The following is a 17,461-nucleotide window of genomic DNA, read 5'->3' on the forward strand; positions in this document are numbered from 1 at the left end:
TCAATCATGGTCATCCATGGTCAATAACCATGGTCATCCATGGTCAACCATGGTCCAACATTGCATATGACAAAGATTGTCTCAATGGAAATCAACCATGGTCAACCATGATCAATCATGGTCAATTAGGGTCCAACTTTGCATTGTGACAAAAATCCTCTCAATATGAAAATCAATCATGGTTAACCATGGCCCGACATCACATTGTGACAAAGATTGTCTCAATATGAAAATTAAGGATGGTCAACATGGTTCAACGTCGCATTGTGTTAAAGATTGTCTCAATATGGAAATCAACCATGGTCAATAAACATGGTCACATTGTGACAAATATTGTCTGATGGTCAAATGTCACATTGTGACAACCATGGCCATCCATGGTGAACTATGGTCCAATGTCACATTGTGACAAATATTGTCTCAATATGAAAATCATCCATGGTCAATGATGGTCAACTAGGGTGCAATGCCACATTGTGATAATATTTCTCTCAATATGAAAATAAATCATGGTCAACCATGGTACGACATCACATTATGACAAAGATTGTATCAATATGAAAAATAACCATGGTCAAGCATGTTTATTTTAGGGTTTATAATATTTATCTTTGGATTTATATTCCTTAGGTTTACAATATTAATCCCTTGGGTTTAATATTATTCCCTTGGGTTTTTAGTATTAATCATTTGTGTTTATTTGTTCCTTGGGTTTATAATATCAATCCCTTGGGTTTATTAATCTAAGGGTTCATATTCTAAGGGTATAATATTATTGATAGGTTTTATAATATTAATCTTAGGGTTTAATATAAATCCCTTGTGTTTACAATCCTTTGGTTTTATAATATATATTCCTTGGTTTTATTAATCCCAAGGGTTTCTAATATTAATCTCTTGCATTCTCGATATATCTCCTTGGGTTTTTAATATTAAGCCCTTGAATTTATTAATCCATTAGGTTTATAATTATAATCTGTTGGGTTTATTAATCTTAGGGTTTATATTCCTATTGTTTAATATTAATGCTAGGGTTCAATGTTATTCTTTTGGGTTTATAGTTCCTTGGGGTTTAAATATTGATCTATTGGGTTTATTAATCCCTTGGTTTTATAATATAAATCCCAAGGTTTATAATATTAATGTTAGGGTTTAAGATTGCCTTAATATGAATATCAACCATGGTCAAACATTGTGAAAAATATTATCTCATGGTCGAATGTCACATTTCCACAACCATAGTCAGCTATGCTCAACCATGGTCCAATGTCTCATTATGGTAATGATTGTCTCAATATGAAAATCAACCATGGTCAAACATCGCATTGTGACAAAGATTGTGTCAATATGAAAATCAATCATGGCCAATCATGGTCAATCATGGTCCAATGTCACATTGCAACAAAGATTGTCTCAATATGAACATCAACCATGGTAAACCGTCGTCATCCATGGTCAATCGTGGTCCAACATCGCATTTTCATAGAGATTGTCTCAGTATGAAAACCAATCATGGTCATCCATGGTCAATAACAATGATCATTCATGGTCAACTATGGTCCAACATCGCATTATGACAAAGATTGTGTCAATATGAAAATAAACCATGGTCAACTAGTGTCCAACATCGCATCATGGCAAAAAATCTCTCAATGTGAAAACCAATCATGCTCAACCATGGTCCATCGTCGCATTATGACAAATATTGTCTCAATATGAAAATTAACGATGTTCAACCATGGTCCAATGTTGCATTATGACAAAGATTATCTCAATATGAAAATCAACTATGGTCAACCATGGTTAATCATGGTTAACCATGGTCACATTGTGACAAATATTTTCTGATGGTCCAATGTGACATTATGACAACCATGGTCATCCATGGTGAACGATGGTCAAATGTCACATTGTGACAAAGATTGCTTCAATATGAAAACAAACCATGGTCAACCAGGGTCCAACGCCACATTGGGACAAAAATTCTCTCAATATGAAAATAAATCATGGTCAACCATGGTACAATGTCACATTGTGATAAATATTGTCTCAATATGAAAATCAACCATGGTCGACCATGTTTGTTCTATGGTTTATAATATTTATCGTTGGATTTACAATATTAATCCCTTGGGTTTAGAGTATCAATCCATTGTGTTTATTAATCTAAGGGTTCATATTCTAAGTGTATAATGTTATTGATAGGTTTTATAGCAATAATCATATGATTTAATATAAATCCCTTGTGTTTATAATCATTTGGGTTTATAATATAAATTCCTTGAGTTTATTAATCCGTTGGGTGATGGGGGGTCTTTATTTTGTGAATCTAATTTTTGGCTCTGCAATCTAAACTAGGGTTTTTCTTTAGGGTTTTGATGTTGGTCACCATGGCAGGGCATGGAGGAGGGAGTTCTGCTCCCTCCTACAGTTAAGTGGTTGAGTAGATAAGCAAGGGAGATGGATTGCATTGCTTCAAGAAACCAACGGAGGTGGTAATAGAGGCTACGAATACAGAAAAATCGAAAACCATCAGACCTCAAGGACAAGAAGAGAATCATGAGGAAGATAGTAAGGAGAAGAGGACAAAGGTTAGCAGTCAAAAATCTGTTCCTATGAGTACATCAGGGGTCTGTAAACCTAAGTCGACCACTATTCCTCGAGTCATTTTAAGTGACCCAACACTGCATGTGCACAGAGAACACATGAAGGAATATGTTGTTATCTATTACAAATTTATGGGGATTTAGCTGATGGAGAAGGCTTTGCAAGCATGGATAAATAACCACTGGAAACCAATGGGGAAAATTGACCTTCACCTTGGGTCCAAGGGTTTCTTCACGGTGGTGTTCACAAGCTTAGAGAATAAAGATAGAGTGTTCGACGGAGGACCCTATTTTTATGCTTTTGCAAACCTTTATATGGGACCATGGGTAGAGAACTTTTTCCCAGAACGAGAAACTTTCACCTTAGTGCTGGTATGGATAAGACTCTACTCCCTTCCTTTAGATTATTGGCTGCCAGAGTCTCTAAAGGCTATCGGCAATAAGCTAGGGCATTTTATAAATATCTCAAATGCTACTCTAAGAGGAAAATACACTTCCTTTGCCTACATATGTGTGGAAATGGACTTATCTGGGGCACTTCTGTATGCAATCATTTTAGAAGTGTCTGATGAGGAATGGGTGCAGGCGACAGAATATGAGCACATCGCATTTAGGTGTCGTAATTGCCATGAACATGGGCACCTATATAGGGGCTACCCAGTGAACAAGCTAGAGAGCAACACGAAAGCCAATACAGGCAAGGATCGTGAAGCTTTTACTAAGGTTGGGGGTAAAGGAAATGGAGGCAAGTGGTACCAAAAGAAAATTTATGAATATGGACAACTGAGCCACAATAGTTTCAAGATCTTAGAAGGAGAAGTCGAAAACAACAGGACAAACCAGGAATTAGAGAATATTCCTACTGAGAAGGAAAGGGATGCTAATATGGAGGATATACCAGAAAACATCAAACAAGAGGATGATAGCCGAGCATTATGGAGCTCAGTAGGTACCACGAGATGACCCCAAGTGAGGTTGGAACAGAAGACCATGAATTGCAGGAGATTTTAGAGAGGGAGAATTTAGATCTAGAAAAGTTTCTAGAGTAGGGAGTCACCAAAGCGGTAGACTCTCTGCCAAAAGAGGCGTTTGACAGGGTTCAACAGCTCTTCCTCTAGAGATCACAAATGAAGTGTTCTAGAGTCAAAAGATTCCATGATAACCAGGAGAATAGGGGAGTGAAAATGATGGAGGATACATCAATGCATTTTGCCAAGAACCCAGGTAGGAAAAGAGGAAGAGAAAACAGAATGAGTTTCTGAACGAATGTGGGAAACTAATGATTAACTCAGGTAAGATGAAGGATCTTACCAGTTACTCCTTTACAAACCTTTCTTAATGAAGCTTACAACCGGCAACATTAGGGGTCTAGGAAGTAAAAGGAAACAAAGAACTCTTAGCAGTAGAATAAAATAAGAGAAACCAAATACGAGTTTTATTCAAGAAACAAAATGTTCAATGGACAGGATCAGAGAGATACATAGCAAATGGTTAATCAAGTATGAGTATCTAGAGGTTAAAGTGGATAACACGGCGAGGCGGATTCTTACTCTATGGAATCCTAAAAAACTTGTATCCTACTTGTTGAAGCTTCTAGGAACTATCTATCGTTGGTGATTCAACCTTTGGGTGATAAGGAGATCTACATGATCACTAACATCTACAGACCTCAAAAAATAGAAGACAAAATCAATATTCTCACCTCCCTTGAGAAGCTAAGAGAGAGATATCCTTATATGCCCTGGATTCTGGTAGAGGATTTCAATATGATCAGATCTCTTACAGAGAAAAAGATGGTACTAGAAAACTAGGTCGAGATTCCATTTCCTTCCAGAACTTCATTATAACATGGGGCTGGTAGACACCGAAATAGTAAATGACACTTTTACTTGGAATAATAAGAGGGAGGGGCTTTTCAAGTCACCTCTAAACTAGATAAATTCATAATCTCAGAGGACATCTTTCTCAAAGGCCTTGATATGTCAGCTTCAATCCTTCCCTTCGGAGGCTCGGACCATTATCCTGTCCAGCTTGAAGCTACTTTCATGGGTATACTGAGGAATAGACCTTTTAGGTTTTATAATGTCTGTATCTCTCACCTTGAATTCACCAGCAATATTGACAAATGGTGGGAGGAAGATATGCCCGTTCAAGGCACTAAAATGTTCATGTTGCAGCAAAGACTTAAACATATCAAATCTGGGCTTAAAGATTGGAACAAAAAGGAGTTTGGGAATATCTTTAAAGCCAAAATGGAAGTGGAGTAGAAACTCTAGGAGATTAATCAGATCATCATCTCAGAAGGTTTTACCGAGGAACAAAAAATTCAGACTGACTCTCTTCAGCATGAATGGGACGATCAGTGCAAGCAAGAGGAGATTTTCTGGAGACAGAAATCAAGGGTGTAGTGGATTAGAGAAGGAGAAAGAAACACGAAATTTTTCCACAGATCAACCTTATATGACAGATCTCATAACATAATTTCAAAACTTAAATATTCTCAAGGGAAAGAGCTCATCTCTCACAAAAAAATTGAATATGTCCTAGTTCAACACTTCCTTAGCATAGCAAAGGAGCCTCTCGTTCATAGATCTCGGTTCATTAACAAATTCACCAAGTTGATTCCTAAGCTTGTAACCAAGGAAGACAACCACAATCTTAATAGGCCATTGTCTGAAGAGGATGTTAGTGAAGTTATCAAGGTGATTCAAAATGGGAAAGATCATGGCCCTGATGGCTTTAACATGGACTTCTTCAAAGCTTGTTGGAAAACTATCAAACAAGATATCCTTGATGTTGTGGAAGAATCTAGAAGATCCAAAGTTATTTTGAAAGCTCTTAATGCCTCTTTCATAGCTTTGATTCCAAAGTAGGAAAAAGCTATGACACCAGACAGATTCAAACCCATATACTTATGTAGTGTGGTGTACAAAATCATTTCCAAAGTGATCGCTAATATATTCAATCCTCTTCTTCCTGCTTTTGTATCAGAGGCGCGAACAAGATTTGTGGAAGGAAGACATATTCTTAACAACATCATGCAAGTTCACGAGGTAGTACACTCTCTAAAGAGTAATAAGCAAGTTGGTATGATCATGCAGCTTGACCTAGCAAAAGCTTGTGATAAGCTAAGATGGTCTTACATCAGGGCAGTGCTAAGAGCTTATGGCTTCGACCACAACTGGATAAGATGGGTTATGGCCCTTGCATCCATGACCATCTTCTCCATTCTACTTAAGGGCTCTCCCTCTAGAACCTTTATTCCTTTCAGGGATCTTAGGCAAGGGAGCCACTCTCCCCCTTCCTCTTTGTTCTCATGATGGAAGGACTAGGCAAAGCGATCAATAGGGAAAATTCTGAAGGAAAAATCCAGGGTCTGAAACTTACTCCAGATGGTGCTCCTTCTACTCATCAAAAATTTTTGGATGACACAATGCTACAGGGCATTCCTACAGTCAAGGAAGCTAGAGCCTTCAAAGAAATCCTCAACAACTTTGCATTGGCCGCTGGTACAGAGGTAAACCTTTAAAAATCAAAGGTGTTCCTTTTTAACACTAAAATTGCTATTCAGAGGAACCTTACCAGAATTCTTGGGTTTCAAAGGGATCACTTACCTTCTAAGTACCTTGGAATGCCTCTTACTGACAAACCTCTGAGCAAGGGAGTGTGGGAGTCACTAACTAATAAAATTCAGGACAAAGTCAAGAAATGGACCTATAGGTCTTTGAATATGGTGGGGCGTCTTGTGCTTACTAAGGTTGTCCTGTAGGATATACCTATTTTCATGTTTTCATCGCTTCCTGCTCCTAAAGGAGTTACACAACAAATCAGGAGTATTCAATGAGATTTTCTTTGGGCCAAGGGGGAAGAGAAAAAGAAGTGGGCTTTGGTAGCCTAGGACAAGCTCTGTAAACCTAACGCCCATGGTGGTTTGGGGCTACATGACCCTGAAACCCTCAATAGAGTTTTGGGAGCCAAGCTTTGGTGGAGGTGGCTCAACGAATTGGCCACCCCTTGGGTCAAGCTTTGGAAGTAGAAATATGCAAATAATTGGCAGGAGAGGGATCATATCTGAATGTCTAGGCTCGTCAAGGGCTCCCACATTTGGAACCTTGTTTGGGAGAATAGATCCATTATCCAGAAGCATAGTTTCTAGGAGATCCGAGATGGGAACCTTGCACAGTTTTGGGAGGAAAACTGGTAGTAGGAACCAAATTTGTTTACGGAAGTACTAGTTGCTCAAAAAAATAACACTGACAGCAAAGGTTTACTTATGGTAAGTTACGCTTGAGATCAGGCAAGGAACAATGGTAAATGGAGAATGTGGAAAGATCTTGGTTATAGTGAAGAGAGTCCTTTGAAGGCCGAGGTGGAGTTTCTTACTCTTGACTTGGAGCAGAGGAAGATTTTGGTGTCATCCTCGTCTGACCAACTGAGATGGGGTCAAAACATCGAAGACACCTTCAACCTCAAAAAAGCTTAATGCATGGCCCTAGGTTTAGCTTATCCAAACCCTGATTAGGTTTGGAATGACCTTTGGCAAAACCCGCAATGGATGAAAATAAAAATTTTTATGTGGTTAGTTCACCAAAAGAAAATTCTCACATGGGAGAATCTTCTGAAAATGGGTTTTGTTGGCCCCTCCAAATTCCATCTACGTGGCCTATAGGAGGAGATGATGGAACATTTACTAAACCTCTACCCCTTCACCTCTACCCTATGGGATTGTGTGGCCTCAGTCTTCAGGAAAACTGACAGGGACAGACTCAGCATCAACAACACTTTGAAGAATTGGAGGAAAGACTTCCCAGGTAATGAAATCATTAACAAGGCTTCGACTCTGGTTCTAGGCTTTATCATCTAGGATGTCTGGAAAGAACGCAATGACAGGATTTTCAAGAACAAAACAAGCTCGACCCAGAACATCATTGTCCAAATTTTACGACACCTCAAAGATACATTAGAAGCCCTTATGTGGAAAATTACTGAGGACCCTCCTTCACCCCAGGATGCCCACATACTGCTGCAGTTGGGTCTCCATTCTCGGGTTCCCCAAGGCATTGTCAAGGGTGTGAGCAAAACAACTGCTCGTAAAGATATCTGGCAGCCTCCTCCTCACGGTTTTTGGAAAATCAATATATACGGAGCCTCTAAGGGCAACCCAGGGATGGGTGGATTTGGCGGTGTCATAAGAGATGAGTAGGGCTACATAAAGGATGTCTTTCATAGCCATTTGGGGACTGGCACTAATAACATGGTGGAGCTCATGGCCTTAGAGAAGTGCCTGGAAATCCTGATGGAGTCAAATTTACATAATGCCATTATTGAAGCTGACTCTGAATTGGTTATTAATGCGGCCAAGAAAATGTGTAATGGAATGACCCTTGGAAAAGTGTCAACATATTGGAGGCTCTCGCAGGTCTTTCAGCGTATTCATTCCCACTTGCGAACCCTGCGGACAGTCAGCTTCGTTCATGTACAAAGAAAAGGTAATATGTTAGTTGATCGTCTGGAAAATGAAGGGATGCGCTGTAAGGAAAGCTATATCAGTATGACTGGGAGTCTTTAACCTCTAGTAAATTGCGTGATGATTTTCAAAGACAAGCAGCCAAAGACACGGCGTATCTCCAGACCATGAATAATGAGCAGGAGGAAGACTAGCAGGGGTTAAAAGAATGACATAAACCCGAAGTGAAGAAAAGGACTAAGTGGTGAGATAATGATGCATAGGAGGTGTTAGATAATGTAAGATATGGTGGAAAAGATTAGCGGGAGTAGGAGAGGGCGGAAGGCCTTGAGCCTGGTTGAAGTGCCGCATTAAATCTTGACCATTGATCTTATTTCCAAATGATGACGTCACATGTAACTACAGGGGTTCAGCTATTTGTAACCCACGTGCTAATTGAATGGCTGCAGACCGAAGTTTTTATGTGCTCCAGGCATCGATTGGATATTGGGTGCTAAAATGGTTGGAGGTTAATTCTAAGTGCGGACCCGAAGTTTTATGGACCAAGGTGCATAATATTTATCGGCTCCGGGAAGCGGTTAAGTGGTGAGCAAGTTCCTGATGCGATGTTGCGACAACCGTCGGATCAAGAACCAGATCGACGACAGAGATTTAATCGCAAATCGCATTCGGTAGAAGAGTAGGGTCAACGTTAAACCCAATTTTCTGACATTGCGATATGGCAAGGTGTGATGTGCCAAGGTTGCCATGCTACAATGGATTTTGGACCGTCTGATCAAAGCGTTGATCGAACAGTGGTGGTGAACTCTAGCTTTTCACAGGTATCAAGTGTTCGCAGCTTGTGGACCTATAGTTTTATAGACCATGGTTATTTTTCTATATCGGCTTCGGGGAGCAGTTATGGGCCACGCAAAGGTCCCGATGTGATGTTATGTCAACCGTCAGATCAAGAACTAGATTGACGGTGGAGATTTAATCGCAAATCACATTTGGTAGATGAGTCTGGTTAGAGATAAACCTAGTTTTGCGTTATGCGATGTGCCAAAGTTAGCGATGCTGCGATGGACTTTGAACCGTCAAATCAAAGGGTCGATCGAATGGCAGAGGTTAAGTCTCACACTTCGTAGGAATAAAGTGTTGGCAGCTTGCGAAAACTGTAATGGGTGATATGCTGAGAAGGGGTTGAAGTGTCTAAATTGGTTTTTATGTGTAATGTTTCGGGTTTTGTTGACTTTTTGTCCATTTTTCATGAACGGGTCTGCCTTTTGCTAGTCTTTACACTTTTTAAAGACGTGTACCATATGTAATCTTGTTTTTCGATTAATTGATGGCTCAACTCTTACTTGACCAAAAAAAAAAAAATTAATCCCCTGGGTTTTTTAACCCCTTATGTTTATAATTATAATCCCTTGAGTTTATTAATCTTAGGGTTTATATTCCTATGCTTTAATATTAATGTTCGGGATTCCTTTGGGTTTATAGTTCCTTGGGTTTTAAAGATTAATCCCATGGTTTTATAATATTAATCCCAAGGTTTATAATATTAATGTAAGGGTTTAATGTTGATCTTAGTGTTTTTAATATTTACCTTAGAGTTTATATTCCATGGGTTTATAATATTAATCCCTTGGGTATGTGACAAAGATGTTTCTCAATATGGAAATTAATCATGGTCATCTATGGTCAATAATGATCAATCATGGTCAACAATGGTCAAACATGGTTGACCATGATCAATTATGGTCTACCATGGTCCAACGACACATTGTGACAAAGATTGTCTCAATATGAATATCAACCATGGTTTATAAACCTAAGGGATTGATTTTTTAAACCCAAGGGAATAATATAAACCCGAAGAATATTTATGCTTGGGTTTGTAATATTAATAATATATTGGGTTTTAATATTAATCCCACTGGTTTTTAATATTAGTCTGTTGGGTTTATCGATTTCTTAGGTTTGTAATATTAATAATCTCTCGGGATTTTAATATTAATTCTTTTTGTTTGTTATTATTCCCTTGGATTTTCAATATTATTCCTTGGGTTTATTAATTTCTTGGTTTATTCATACTTGGGGTTTATATTATTAATCTCATTGATTTCTTAATTCTTTGGGTTTATAATATTAATCTCATCAGTTTCTTAATTTTTCATATTTATAATATTAATAATCCTTTGGATTTATGATTCCTTAACTTTATAATCTTAGAATTTTTTATATTAATGTTAGATTTGATATATTATTAAGTTAATATATAAGACATATATTAACCATGTTTACTAATATGGTTGTGCTAATTTTATATGTTATAATATTAATAATTTTTTTTTTAATTATTAAATTAAAAAATATTAACACAAACTTATTAAATTTTCCTAAACCATCAAATATGTTTAGGATGTCCATGATTAAAGTCTTAAAACCTTTTACAATTTTATTATATTTTATAAATAGGTTTTGGTATTTAACATATCTTTCATGTTTGAGGATCAAACATGAAAGTGCTCATACCATTTTGTTATTTAACAACGATAACATGAAGAGAGAAATCCGGCCTAACATAAACGTTTGACTAATGTGTGTGAGATCGACTAAATGAGCAGTGGATTAACGACAAATTAACTAGAGGTTTCATGAACGGTAGTGCTCGCCTTCAGGGTTGGAATTTGACGTTTCACAAGACGTATTTTGGATTTCATAATGTATTTGACAGTTGAAAAATTTTTACCATCAATTTTGATGTGTGCTATAATAAGTAGACCGTGAAAATGATTCCCAATTTCCAAGTTAAACCGTCAAAATCTATAATACCTTATGTGCAAGTAAAAATAACCTACAGTAGAATATTATGATACCTCATTCCAGTATAACATTGGTACGAATTATAGTACATTACATTAACTTTATGTCAATAGATTGGTGAGAACACCAAATGATGTGACATTTTAACACTATATTTATGCTCTTATTTATTAGGATACCAAACCCCTGTGAATGGAAGAGGGTTGTAATTAGTATTATTTTTCCCTTTTTGTTAGCTTGTTTAGTTATCATCCACCAATATTGGGTTTCAATTTGATCTCGAATGTGCACGGAAGTAGTAAGTTCACAGTTCCATCCTTCTATGCATCATTGCCTCCTTGCACAGGAATGGGCTGCTGAAGAAAGCTTATGAGGTCTCGGTGCTCTGCGATGCTAAAGTGGGACTTATAATTTTCTCCTCAATAGGGAAGTTATACGAATTCACCAATCCCACTCGATGAGTATTTTCTCTTGTGCAAAATTCTTTGGAATGTTTGACTTCCCTTTTATTAGCTAGACTGAATGTTTGATTTCTCTCTTTATTATTTGTCAGTGTTACATAAAGTAATGAAAGAGTTTTAGGGATAACTGTAAAGGGATCTCCTCTTGGAAAGTCTCTGCCATGAATACGCAGTCAGATACATGTTTGATTATCGTTAGATATATTTTTTATTATCATTTCAGAGTTCCGCATAAATGATTCATTGTTCTTTCATGTTCAACTGGAGAGAAAATTTTGGGCATAACTATTAGTGTTGACTGGTTAAAGGTCAAAGGCATTAGCTTTTATTCTGGACTTGTAAAGTTTTAGGGTGATGATACTTCAGAACTGAAATAAACATCAAGCAATTGATAATTATGTAGTCATTGGGTCAGGTTCCAAGGGTTTCTATGCCGAAGAAGGCTTTCCTTACCCTAAAACTCGAATAGAGTTATACTGGGTTTCAAAGCAATAGAAATGGATAACTCCTTTGTATCCATTTATTTAATTTCTCGATTAGCAATGTGTGTGTAGGGGAAAATATTCAATGCGCTCAACATTGGTGAAAACAAGGTATTTCTCTTAACTAAGCAGAGGTTGTAGTTCTTAGTTGGTAGAGGCTGCAGTTTTTAGTTGGCATCCTGCACTCTATGAAATAGTGAAACAGTTTGGAAAGTGGTTGTCTAAATAGGGAGTTTGGCATTCCCAAATTTACTTAACACGTAAAATGAAAGGCATAGAAAATACAAAAACGTCATAAAATTTTGTTTGACAAACAAAAGGGATTTGAAAAAAAAGATTTGAAATTCCAGACCTACTCGCCTTGTCATAGAGAGAAATCATACAAACCTTAAAAGGAGTTTCCATATTACTCCCAATTGAAATGCGTGCGTCGAATGCGAGGAGAAAAGACGTCGGTGAAATAAAGACAGCGTTGTTGAAGTGACTATAAAACAGATTGACTCATCATTGTCAAACTTGTGATTAATGGATGACGTTTTAGTTAGATTTTGTGCATCCAATGAACACGGACCAAAGTCAACATTGGATAACGAAATTCAGATATCTCTCTCCATTGTTTTATTGATATATGAACAGATAGGGTTTGAATGAAGGTTAAATATTCAATGAGTTTGGAGCAAAGTCAACATTGGATACACAAATTTGTAACTAACAGAAATTTAGATATTTCTTTCACAATATATTTTCTTGTTCAGTCATGTATGAGATTTTATTGACACATGGTAAAGACCAAAACAAAAACAAATCTGCAACAACAGCGATCTTGTTAACAACATATGTTGCAGAGATTAACAAAATATGTCAACTAACCAGCCTAGTTTACAACATAGGTTGCTGCCAAGTTAATATGGTTCCCACGTGCCAGCGTGCGGATCAGGTAAATAAGAGTTGTTGAGCGATGTTGAAAACAAAAACCAGTGGCACTGCACCGCGGTTCTCAGTGTAAACAAAGATAAATATAATGATATGGACGAGGATCCTATGTGAATATTTCACATCAATCCAGATTAATTAGAATGAGAAAAATCTCATTTCTCACATAAAATGGGAGAAGGTGAATAATTAATGTTAGTTGAAAAGTTTTCTGAATGTCCCTTTCAAAGGTTCAACAGTGTTCCTCGGTTTCAGGGTATCTGTGAAATAGTCCGAAAATGTCATTGTTATTACCGTTCCTACGAAATGAAGTGACAAGATCGCTCATAATGTGGATCGAAATAATGGGTCGAATGGCCAAATTCCTGCTAAAATGAGGGTGAGCCAGCCGAACTCTCGACAACAGGAGAGGTGACGTAATTACGTATATAACGAATGAATGAGACTCAATAACTATCTATAGGCCATAAGAGATACTTTCATTTCCACAGAGGATAAACTGCCTTAGGTAATATCTAGCTCTGGCCATTGATGCAAGTATCACGTAGAGATGCAGTATCATATGTAAAGATCCCAACATCAGGAATAGAACATCAAGAATAGAAAGGCTTTCACGTATTTGAACTAAGAAAGGGGACTTAAATTTGACAGGTCCCCTTGCCCATCATGGATTTTTTTTATGACGATCTTATTTTTAAACAACCCTTCATATCACTTTTAATATTTCATTTTACCCGTTTTTTCTAACTTAAAAGCAAAAACACAATGTATATCTGCAAACCCTGAAGCGAATGCAATTAAACTTTGAAGAGAATAGGGTAAAAAACAACGTGCCATTGCTAAAAATAAATTTCCAAAATTTCTTTCTTAATTAAATTTATTTTTCAGAAAATGGAACATTTTGGTTTAAATTGCAATAAGATTTTGCTGAAATGATGTCTAACCTGTGGATATTAGATATTTTCAGTGAAGGTATTCAAATGCAAGTAAAGGCCAGTTGAACTGCTACTCAGTTAAAGGAGGAGCGAGCTTCGTCCCGTGAGAATTCCATGGAGGAGGGAAAAGATTCCATGAAATCGAACATTCTGAGTGAATTACAAGAAGCTTTTGTTAAAAAGGATGTCTACGCTCCACATATCAGAATTTGCATGTATAAATTATTCAAATATATTAAAATCTACTCGAACTTACTAGAATTTAGGCGAAGCCTCCGCTTGTGGGACAATATGAAGAGGGGCCTTTTGGTATTAAAATCCACACATTACACTTTTGGTCACTCTCCAATATTTTAGGGAAATACCATTTCACATGATACTTTGTCCTTTATTTTTTTGTATTAGAATCTACACCTCACACTGTTGGTCACTCTACAATATTTTATAGAAATACCACTTGCTAGGATACTTTGTCCTTTATTTTTCAGATTTAGAATCTACACCTCACACTTTTGGTCACTCTGGACTCTTTTATGGGAGCACCACTTTACAGGATACTTCATCTTTATTTTTTCAGTATGGGAGCAATATTTGATGTAAATACCACTTCACAGGGAAACTTCAAAGAACCTCTAATTCTAGCAAGAAACTGTAAACCATTTTACTAGGATAACATCAGGTAAGTACCGTATCTTTCAACATTTCTGACTTTAGCTTGAATTCATGGTCGAATTTTGAGAAGCCTCATCATCTCGTTGTCTTCGTGATCCACAATCTGCAGTTACACACATAAATGATTTTAATAAACTATTTCGTCCACTAGAAAATGAAAGTATCAAATTTGAACAGGGAAAGTATGGCTTACATGAAAGTGATAGAGATAGTGGGGTTCGACACTCGCATTAAAGGGATAACAACGCTGAAATTATGAGAAGAAAATTGGACAAGAATAATCGTCATATACCCAGGTTCCATCTTAAATAAGTTTTTCCATCCACGCAGGAGCTACACAACTTTTCTTGTCACATATTTCTCTATATCACTCAAATCATGCAGTGCTTTAATTCCTGCAGTCTTTAAGATTGGCAAACAGAGAACTGAGTGCCATGGAGAGGGTGCTCATATGACCGTGTGGTTGAGGTTCTGTCACTACAACAGGCTTGTAGTTGGCTTCTCCATACTTAAACGAAACCTTGGGAGGTCCATTGCTGTAAACCTCTTGAAGGCCCATTTTGACTGCCATAACTGAAAAACTTCTATAAATTTGATTTTGAGAAGCTCTGAGTCATTCGCCCTACAACAATGGTGGTCTCCTCTTCCTTTGCAAGTACATATTTACTTTAATCTTGTCTTCAAGGAGAATGAACATTGAAAATTGCTCATCTATTGCCCTCTTTTGCTTTTTCTTTGTATTTAATTAGGATGCCTCTCTCCCACAGTGCTACTCTTTAGTTCTCATGATTCAACATTATAAACACAAGCAACATATTAATGATGAATGTAGAAGTTGATTCTCAATTAATGCAAACTGCCATTTAGAAAACAAATATAAGATTTTGTTGACACAAGTTATCTGGAAGGTACCAAAATACACTGCATTGCGTGTTTTTGACGGTAAGAATTGACCCCAAACAAACTGAAGTAGTAAGGTGAAGTAGGGATTACACATAGGTAGGCTGTTAGAAGAATCGACCACTCCACATATCCCAATACCAGCTAGAAATACATACATACATACATACATACATATATATATATATATATTGATTTTTTTATATACCCGTCATTTTGACATTTTAAAAAATTATTTGTTAAGCTTGACGTGTTCATTTCAGAATAAACTGTATTTTACTGGTAAAAAGGGGAAAAACGAGCATACAGGTGTTAATTTTAAATCCTGGTACCACTATTATATAACCGCAGTCGTGCTCTCCAAGATTTTTTGTTTGATCGAATAGTTTCAACAGGATTTGCTTTTAATGCGATTTTTTGGAAGTTTTTCCAGTGGATTTCTGGTATATTTTTCCGGTTTAATTTCTCTAAAATCTGACCTGAATTCATTGAAATCAGAAGATTGATGGGTAAATCCTGCACAATAGAAATTTCGTAGGGGTTTTTAATGTTTTTGATTCCATATATATAGTGAAAACATCATTTTAAATAATACAAATCAAAACTTCGCCTCAAAATGTTCCACCGGATTCTGGCACCAGAAACTCAAAAAAATCGCATTATAAACAACTCGGTTTGAACTCCATTTCAAGATGTCATTTTGGGTGATGGGTCCACTGTCACACAACCGTGTGGTTGTACGCAAGAAGACCTTTTGTATGGTTGGTTAGATTCTCAAGAATCGATCGCCAACTCTACAGAGAAATCGTGCAATAAAAGGAACGAAAGCGAAACCAAGGCATGAGCTGGTGTACGAACATGGCGATAAAAGAAGGAAGATACCGCGCTAGGGCCTAGGCTATAACAAATTTATCTGGCCTATTAATTGAATAAATTGATGGGTTTATTTGTTTTTAATATATATATATAATTTAAGTCGAATAGACAACCTTCAATAGAGGGTAACTCTCATATTAAAAGTTAAGGTTAAATAATAATAATGATAAGAAATGTATGTGTTTATTTGATATTCTAATACTTTATAATAAATAATAGTTTGGGTATTTGATATTCGAAGACTTTACAACAAACAATAATTTGGGTAGTCAATATGGAGTAATGTTTAAAACATGCCGATATTGTTATCTCATAGAGGGTTGAAGTCTTTTTCTATCTCATATAAGATTCATTGTTTGGTCCTCTCAAGGAAATAGAATGAAGTTTAGTTCCATTGTAATAATGGACTCTAGTAACTTGGTCATGCTAAGTGTGGAGAATCTCAAATCATTTGAGAGAGCTTTGTCCATAAAAAAAGACATGGTTTTATGAATAATGAATAAATATCAATAACAACCATTGGTTTTTGTCATGGTGCTTCACCCTTTTTAATGGATAAATAAAACCCAGAAGTTTGTGTTGATGTGGAAGAATCACACACTCTGAGAGTGGAAGGGTGGTGATTCTGACTATAATTTTTTTAACAATTTTTTAGTATCGTGATCCAATTACTACCGACCACTATACGTACACCAAAGGTATTTTTCCAGTGGGTCTAGTGTGGGAAAACATTCTTCACCCCAACCAATCCCTGCACTCCATTTTCATCCTCCTTACTGTCAAAATTCGACACATGGAGTCACTGTCGGACAAACTACTTTTACTACCAATATCTCACAATAGATAAAAATACACTAGGACGATGTTGGAATCGTAGAGCAACGAGTGTCAAATAGCTCTCTAGCCACGCCGGTTAGTGAATTTTGTCAACACCATCAACCCCTATAAGGCCAAGTCCTTCAGTTACTGAAATTGTTACATACGAGTGTCAGATCCACTCAATACATATTTTTAATACCTAAACCATATGCATATAGGTTCCTACAATACTATCATATCTGTTCTGACATAATCACTCACCTTTCACAAAAGATCATTACATATATGTTATTCATTAGTTAATTTTTCTTCCATTGACATTAATTTATTCTTTATCCTTAAACTCACCTTAAGCCTTCCCTTTAGCGGGAGTTTCTTCAGCTGAATTTTCTTTTTGAACAACACTCTCTCCAACTGATGTTGATTTTTCTTCTGGAACTTCAACATGTGCTTCTTCCTTGGGGGATAACTCTTCACCCCTTTCTTCTTATGTCATTTCAAC

Source organism: Pinus tabuliformis, chromosome 3_1 (assembly GCF_031772625.1).
Source record: "Pinus tabuliformis cultivar Carrire ecotype Pingquan chromosome 3_1, CPIR1, whole genome shotgun sequence".
Lineage (NCBI taxonomy): Eukaryota > Viridiplantae > Streptophyta > Pinopsida > Pinales > Pinaceae > Pinus > Pinus tabuliformis.